Here is a 9,069-nt window from a genome sequence, read left to right on the forward strand (position 1 = left end):
GGGGGTGTATTTCATATCAGTGCCACATTTATAGGTATCTGTGTTAGGAAAATGGTCACATACTAGTAGAAAACACAGCGAAATGGGAGCATCTCTTGTTTCCTACAGGAGAACGGAGGGCTTTGCTGTGTGCTGGTCTGAAATACACAGATGGGATTAAGGTTAAATCTGTAAAAATGAGATGAGCTCATACCATGATCTCTAACACATAAGACATTGCTAACAGAATGTCTGTGTTTACAATGCAAAGAGAAACAAGATAGAGCGAAGTCTGAAGAGTGCACTGAGGTCAAAGACATAACATGATTCTACTTGAGATCAGCTCTATGGGCACGTCTATACAGCAGGACTAAAGCCGAAATAAGATTTGCAACTTGAGCTACATCAGTTGTGTAGTTTCAGTCGAAATAGCTTATTTCAGCTTTTGGCACTGTCTACGCAGCACGAAACACTACACTTCTGAAATAAATGTAGTCAAACGTTACTAATTCTGGGTCACTGAGAACGAAAATGATGCTTAAAATCTTTTTTTAAAATCATTGATTGGCTCTAGTTTTCAAGATATGCTATTGGGTCAGTGTATACGACCCTTGACTTGCGAATGGCGGAGGACAAGTGAGTTATAAAGGGAAGGGATCTCAATTTAAACCAGAAATGACTAAAATACATCTTTGACTGGATCTATGAATTAATCTATGACTGGGTTTGGACAGTACTTGCTTTTTAGGCAAAACAATGAATGATGCAATCTGAAGCTGGTATTGCGTCATACATGATATGAATTGCATCATGTTATTCCTAGAAGTCATGGATGATGCAATCATAACGAAGCTTACATCACTCTGCTGAACAAATTGTCCTATATCAGCTCTAGAAATCATACAGTGTCGTGCTCTCTTATTTGTCAGTGTTTTATTTTGCAAAGGGACACATTTCTGTTAGCCAAAGTGAGCAGAGATGCCTCGTACTTGTCTGAACAGTGCAGATAACTTCTGCTATGTTTGTGGTGAAGTGACTTTTGCATCACAAAAGCGCAATATAACCACTATGGTTAAGAGAGCCTATCACCTTTATTTTGGCTGCAAAATTGGAGATCAGGACAAGAGGTGGGCCCCACACATACGCTGCAACACTTTGCAACAAATCTTCGCCAGTGGTTGAACAGGAAAAGGAAATCTATGGCTTTTGCAGTGCCAATGATTTGGAGAGAGACAACAGATCATACCAGCAATTGTTACTTCTGCGTGGTGCCTCCAGTTTGGAAAGGTGTGTCAAAGAAGAAAAAGTGGACTGTGCATTATCCAAATATTCCATCAGCTACACGCTCAGTACCCCACGGAGAAGGACTGCCAGTTCCTGATGCACCAGAATCATTCTCACTTGAGTCAGACGAGGAAGAGGATGAAACTTCTGGTCCTGAACCATCAATGTCACAAGACCCACATTTTTTCCCATCTTCCTCCTCTGAACCACACCTCATAACACAAGGTAAACTGAATGACCTTGTCAGAGATTTGGAACTACCCAAGAGTAAGGCAGAGCTGTTGGGCTCCAAACTACAGCAGTGGAATTTTCTGGCAGGTGATGTTAGGGTTTCCATGTTCCGCGACTGTCAAAAGGATCTTCTCCTATTCTTCTTCATGGAAGGCGATCTTGTAGCCTGCAACAACATCGATGGTGTGATGGCAGCCCTCAACATCGTTCACGATCCAGATGAGTAGAGACTGTTCATTGATTCATTGAAGATGAGTCTTAAAGCTGTTTTGCTGCATCATGGCAATGTTTTGCCATCAATTCCAGTTGGTCATGCAGTCCATATGAAGGAAACCTATGACAACATGAAACAACTTTTGAGGTGCATAAACTATGACCAACATCAGTGGCAGCTTTGTGGTGATTTGAAGGCTGTTGCTCTCTTGCTTGGTTTGCAGACTGGATACACAAAGTACTACTGTTTTCTCTGTGACTGGGATAGTCGTGCAAGAGATTCCCACTACATCAAGATAGATTGGCCACTCCGACAGTCATTGGAGCCTGGGAGGAAACGTGTTCAGCATCCACCAGTTGTTGAAACAAGGAAGATTTTGTTACCACCCTTACACATCAAGCTGGGTCTGATGAAGAACTTTGTCAAGGCCATGAACAAAACACAAGCAGCTTTCAAGTACCTCCGTGGAAAACTTCCAAGGTTAAGTGAAGCTAAGATAAAGGAAGGTGTCTTTGTTGGTCCTCAGATTCGTGAACTTCTTCGAGTTCAAAAGTCTTGGTTGCAACATGTCACTAAAGATACATTTTTTTGCACTCTCATCTAGATTTTTTTTCCACCGAACTGCGGAGCAGTGAGCGACGAGCACGGCGAGTGATTTCACCAGGACATTGCAACAATAGAGAAACGCTATCAGTGCAAATGGAACCCATCAATGCTTGCAGACTATTGCTGGACAGTGACAAGAGATGCTCCATTTAATGAATACAAGAGACAAGCCAAGAAGCGGCGAGTAGACACTGAATAGGACTAAACTATGTACATAATAGTTTTTTTGCCTTTGTTTCATAATAAATTTTATTTATATAACCCTTTTGCTGATTTTTAAAGTGTTACATAAACAGGACAGGTAAAATATTATCATGTAAAGCAATCATAAACACATGAAAAGACCTAGGTTTACAATTTATTATTAAAACTCTATCTACACAATATACATAGACATAAAATGTAACTGCTGTGCCTGCACCAGTGGGAGATCACCAGCCCCTCCCACAGGAGTGCTCAGGGAGGGGCCGTGGTGGAGAGTGACCGCCAGGACGTGGCCGGGGAAGCCGCCATGTCACCGGAGGGGCGGGGCCTCCAGAGTGCATCCGGCCAGACAGGCCATTTCAAAAGGGCCCGCTGGCAGAGTGGAAGGGGGCAGCCTCCTCTCAGGGAGGTAACTACAGACTGAGGCCCAGGACGGACCGGGTGCGTTCCCGAGACCAGCAGGCAGCCCGTCCCCATCCCAGAGACTCCCGAGATGGCCCCCACGGCTGGCGGTTGATGAGTCCCAGATCGGAGGATGACCAGGACATACCCCGCCGCCCGCGGAGAGAGCGACTCGGCCGGGACAAGACCTGCAGAAACCGGATGACCCACGGGACTTACGTGGAACAACCCCAGACCCGGACCTCAGAATCCCGGTAGGCATTGGGGAACAGCAGAGGTGCTCCGGGGGAAGGGAGGAAGCAGCCCGGGGTGGAGGCCTTCTGGCCACCGTGGGCAGACATGTCACTGAAGGAACCTCCCCCCCCCCATCTGCTGTGCAGGGGTGACAGTGAGCCCCTGCACTTAGGGCCCCGGGCTGGGACCTGGAGAGGTGGTCCCCCTCCCAACCCTCCTTGAGCACCCAACCCCCTTCAGAACTGGAACGCACACTGACGTGCGAACTGGGGCAGCCGGATGGCTGGGCCAGCCAGAGGATCGCCCCTCTGAGGGACAAGACTCGGGGTGCAAGCCCCCTCCCCCCTGCTAAGGCGGGGTATAGACACGGGGTCTGCTGAACCCCCCTCTCCTGCTCTGCAGGAAGGGGGTGATCGCACCCACCTTACGGGACGTGCAACCAGGAATCCCAGCCGGGGGCCGGGTTAGAGGACGAAGGGGTTTGCTGAGCCCCCCCTGCCCACTCGGTAGGGGGTGATCGTACCCCACAACTCGTCCACACCTAGTATAATCACTCCTTTCCTTCAGGGAAATGAGGTCTAGTAGCCAAAGTCAACAATCACTCCCTTTCCTCAGGGCAGTGAGGTCCAGTTGTTGTGCTTAAAAGAAGCACCTGGGATCTTTTTCGGGGAGATAAGGCAACATGCCACATTTATTGAACATACATAGATCAAGCAATGCTTTATCATATGCATATGATATATTATTGATTGATCTATGTATGTTCAATAAATGTGGCATGTTGCCTTATCCCCCCTGCTTCTTTTAAGCACAACGTTTTGGTGGAGAATGCAAAAGGGGGAAGGTAGCACGAGCATTTACAGGGTAATGAAAGAACAAGTATTGAGAAATATTGAGAACTATTGAGAAGTGCTGAAAAGTATTGAGAAGTATTGGAAATTGATTGATCATTAAGGTGTGCACACCCCCGGCTGTAGAATCCCCAGGTTAGGAAGAAGGATTAGAGTCCTTGCTTCCCCCTCACTGGGTGAGGGTGTTAAGAGAAACTGGCAAAGAAAGAGTTTTAGGTATCTATACCCTCAGCCGCAGAGTCCTGAGAATTGGGGAGGCTTAGGATCCCTGCCCCAGCCCACAAATGGGTATAGTAATTGGTATAAGATACCTTTGGCCGTAGAGTCCCGAGACAAGGACGGAGCTTAGTGCCTCCAGTCACATGGTGGATTTGCAACACTGTGTGTTGGAGATATTTGCTTATAGAGCAGGGTGTTGGGAATATTTAATTTGTAACATTGTGGGAGGCTTTGCAACATTGTGAGAGGCTTTGTATACTTTGGGATACTTTGTAACGTGGGCTAGGACTATTCTTAATAATGTTTAGAAAAAGGGAGAATGGGGTCAGGAAAGGTGCTGTAGCCCTTAAGAGGGAAAACATGAATTATGTAAAAGAGATTCCTTTTAAACAAATCCTGCATAAATTTGGGCATAACCCATGTATGGAACAGGCTCTTGCTGACATCCACACAATTTAAAACCTAGGGGGAAAGAATTGGCTAAATACTGAAAAAGAAAAAGCAGATGCAGTTTGGCTCCTATGAAACCTGTAATGAGGTGTTCCTCAAATTGACTGAATATAAGAATGCAAATATGAAACTGCAAAACTTAAAAGCCTCTGCTGCAGAAATAGAGAGGAGGAAATGCATGTCCCTCAATACCCAGACACAGCTAGATTCCCTTAAGGATGGGTACTGACAGTGAAAGCAATTCTTAAATTTTTCAGGAATATACTTAAGAAAAAGGACCAGGAGGTGTGGGAGCTAGTGAACAATGGGACATAGAACAGGGCCATTCAGCAAGAAAAACAGGATCAGGCCCAGACAAGTAGGCAGGCAAGAGATAGAGATTGAAGGCATTGTGGCAGAACTGAGAAAAGCAGTACTGTAGTTTAGCGAATATAACCCGCACCCATCTATAACCTGCACCCATGTATAATCCGTGGTTTTTCTTTTTTGTGTAAAAAAACCCCTTAGATTACCCACGGATATGTATAGCCCATGGATCCTGCATTCATCTACTCACCGTATTCACGCCCAGGCCCTGTGCAGCTGCAGCCAGGCACAATCCACCCTCCTCCGGGCAGGGGAACAGAGAGTGCAGCACAGGCAAGCTGGCCGGCCTGCAGGAGGGAGCCCAGGCCCCGCGCAGCCACAGCCAGGCACAACCCACCCTCCTCCTTGTATACCCTGTGGACGTGTATACCACGGGGGGAGGATGTGTGGCTTGTAAAACATGTATAACCCATGGATTATATACGCTAATTTATGGTAAGTACAGGTATTGGATATCAAAATCCTTAAAACAATACTCACAAGAGTAATATCTGAAACAAGGCCAGTTTTCATTTTAAGAAATAAGAAAGTGTTTTAAAAAAAAAGAAAACCACAGAGAAGTTAACTCTACAGAATCTAGAGGGAACTGAGCAGTTGTGAAAATGCTAAAATGTTCTAGGAAAAGAATTCTTGATTTCTTTGCAACCATTCTGAAGGAAAAATGGGCCCTTTTCCAAAAGAATATCTGTAAATAATCCAAAAAAATTTGACTCAAATCCTTAAATTAATTGTCGATACTTCAGTCAAATGTGCTAAAAGAACTTGAAGGAAGTTCTATTGGAACTTAACTACCCCAATGAATAAAAGGGAATGTAATCTTTGTACAGCTATGTAGAAATAGTGTAAGAAATGTTCTGAGTGGAGTGGAGTTTTCAAGATCCAGTAATCCTACTTTGTAGGTTAGTGACCTGTTTTGTAGGCTTAAAACAAATTGGTTTGGTTTGTTTTCAGTAAGGCCATTTCATTCCAAGTTGCTTAATGAAAGTACAGGAAAACTCTGTGAGCATAAAAGAAACAGTTACACCCTATGCAAAGATTAATATGGCTAAGTAATATTATAAACAAAGAATGTACATTTTCCTGTGACATGCAATATATATTGTAGAAGGGGTAAAAACTGAAAACAAATTTAAATCCTGTGAGGGCTCCAGGAGCCACAACAGGTTGTAATTTCCTTTTCAGGTTGCTGTGTATGAAAGCAGGACTTAAAAGTAAAAACTCTAAAACTCTGGCAAGAGTTATGGTGTCCCTTTGAAGACAAAGGTACTGACAGCTTTGAATCTAAAAGCAGGCCAGAAAGTGTCTGTGGTGCAAATGCCCTAACTGGCAGCACAAAGAAGCTTTGCAAGTAATAGTACAGGCAGTCCCCGAGTTACGCGGATCCAACTTGCGTCAGATCCGCAGTTACGAACGGGGTTTGCTCCCCGTCTCCCTGGTCTGCTGGAGACCAGCAGACCAGGGAGACGGGAAGCAAAGCCTCTGAGGACACCGGCAGCGGGACAGTCACGGCGGGTCTGGGCTGTCCACTGCCCACGTGCTCCGTGCGGCTTTGCTCCACGTCTCCCCAGACCAGGGAGACGGGGAGCAAAGCCGGGGAGCACGCGGGCAGTGGACAGCCCAGACGCGCCGCGGCTGTCCCACTGCCGGCATGCTCCGCAGCTTTGCTCTGCTTTGCTCCCCGTCTCCCTGGTCTGCTGGTCTCCAGCAGACCAGGGAGACGGGGAGCAAAGCCGCGGAGGACCCGGGCGGTGGGACCACGGTGCGTCTCGGTCCCCCGCCCGCGTCTCCCTGGTCTGCTGGGGGGGGGGAGAGCGCAGCTAGTACGCCCCCCCCCAGCAGTCCAGGCTTTTCTCCCGATGCCTTTGGTGGAGCAGCTGGGGCGCTGCCGGTTGGTCCCGGAGCGCCACTCTGGGCGCTACTGGACCAACCGGCAGCACCCCAGCTGCTCTGCCCCAGGCATCCTGATTCAGCCGCTGCTGGTCAGTTTCAGCAGTGGCTGAATCAAGACGCCTGGGGCAGAGCAGCTGGGGTGCTGGTGGATTGGTCCAGTAGCGCCGAGGAGCGGCGCTACTGGAGCAACCCAGCAGCACCCCAGCTGCTCTGCCCCAGGCGTCCCCAAGTCAGTCGCTGCTGAAACTGACCAGTGGCTGACTACAGGAAGCCCGAGACAGAGTTGCTCTGCCCCGGGCTTCCTGGAATCAGCCGCTGATCAGTTTCAGCAGCAGCTGACTTGGGGATGCCTGGGGTTCTTAAGTTGAATCTGTATGTAAGTCGGAACTGGCATCCAGATTCAGCCTGTTGAAACTGATCAGAGGCTGATTCCAGGAAGCCTGGGGCAGAGCAACTCTGCCCTGGGCTTCCTGTAGTCAGCCACTGGTCAGTTTCAGCAGCGGCTGAATCTGGACGCCAGTTCCGACTTACATACAGATTCAACTTAAGAACAAACCTACAGTCCCTATCTTGTACGTAACCCGGGGACTGCCTGTCGTTTGATCAGCAAACTACCTGAGATCAGAAAGTTCAAATGGTAGCCCTCCAGAAAGAAAGGTGGGGGGGGGGGGGGGGGAAGGAGTCAAACCTAAAAATGAGAATCTAAAAATCTCAGACCTAAAAATAAAAGATTAACCCTAAGTAGGAAAAAGAATTGTTTGCACAATGCTAAACGTGAAAACAGATACAATAGGGGGTTTGCATAAGCAAAGATTTCAAGATGGTTTTGAACACACTGGCCTCAAAGCTAAATTATTTAAATAAAAGGCATGCTATCACAGGATACTTAACATCTATTGGTAAGATCCACAGAGCTACTTGTTGTTTGATGCTAATGTTACTGTTTAACACTAGCTAAATTTAATGTTCATGAGTAACCCTGTAATGAGTACATGATTTTCTTTTGGAAAAAGAAAACCTTTAGAATATTAAAATGGTCATTGGAAACACATCTCACACTTAAAACCCCCCAGTATTATAGTAATAATGCTTCTTGGCTATTCTCTATGCATAAACTTAACACAGCAGAAACTTGATAACCTAGTCTGCTGTATAAGAGGAAAACTGAAGTACACCTCCTGAATTACGCAATGGGTAATTCACTCAGAACCCTTAAGGGGCAGAAGCCATTGAAACCTGGCTCCCTACAAAATAAAAACATAGGTAAGGACAGCAGTAATTGTAAGCAAAGAAAGGAATGAAAAGGGATATTTGTAAAAGAAAAAGGTATGTAAGCAATAATGTGCCACCGTCAAAGAAGTAGAAGTATGTTATTTTTTGTTGTTTTTTTTGTGTTTTGTCTTTCAGAAAATCAGGACAAGCTGGTACCAGCCGAACACCCTACAATACCATGGATGTATTGTTGCAACAAAGATTGTTTTATGTTTGTGTTTGTCTTATGTCTGTCTGTTTGTTTGTCTTACTAGCTAGTATACTGTGTTAAAAATGATACTGCATTAGGCAGGAAATGTTTAATAAGCATTAAGCATTTTGACTGTATTTACAGAAACCAGAATCTCATAAGGGCAGAGGCCAAGGAATTTGAGTCTTGCTAATAGGAAAAAGTGGTAAAGGTACATTAAAAGAAAAACTATGCATGAAACACAAGGTTTATTTATTGATGATAAATTAAAGGCATAAACATAAAGCACAAGGTTAAGTTACTAAACAAAAAGAATGGGTATGTGAAAACATTGGTGTAAAAAAAGAGAGAGAGAGAGAAGAAGCTGTGTTAATTGGACTGTTTTAATCAACTTTCAGCCTGTAAGCCCCGCTGAATGTACCTGGATGTACAAGTTTAAGGCCATTGTAACACCTTCCCTGATTGCTGTAAGGGGCAGTAGAGTTAAGGTCCCATGAAGGTATAGCTGCTATTAAAGAATTTGTTTGGCAGTAGCCTGAGGAAAGGGCTCCCAACTTGTATAATGGACATTGTTTTGGGCAAGACTGAATTAAGCCATTGTATGGCGAAATAGGCATTTCTTTAAACTCCCTATGCAGCATTGCATGTATGATATGACTACATTTTCAGTACCAAAA

General features: G+C 45.6%; 1 long non-coding RNA gene across 1 annotated transcript; it reads left to right on the forward strand.

The window, feature by feature from the left end:
* Nucleotides 1-2,866: 2,866 nt before the first annotated feature.
* Nucleotides 2,867-8,815, forward strand: LOC142830783 (uncharacterized). The gene is made up of 3 exons (XR_012906269.1): nt 2,867-3,174; nt 5,182-5,475; nt 8,338-8,815. It is a non-coding gene; the product is annotated as an uncharacterized LOC142830783 (long non-coding RNA).
* The last annotated feature ends 254 nt before the right edge of the window (nt 8,816-9,069 follow it).

Source organism: Pelodiscus sinensis, chromosome 10 (assembly GCF_049634645.1).
Source record: "Pelodiscus sinensis isolate JC-2024 chromosome 10, ASM4963464v1, whole genome shotgun sequence".
Lineage (NCBI taxonomy): Eukaryota > Metazoa > Chordata > Testudines > Trionychidae > Pelodiscus > Pelodiscus sinensis.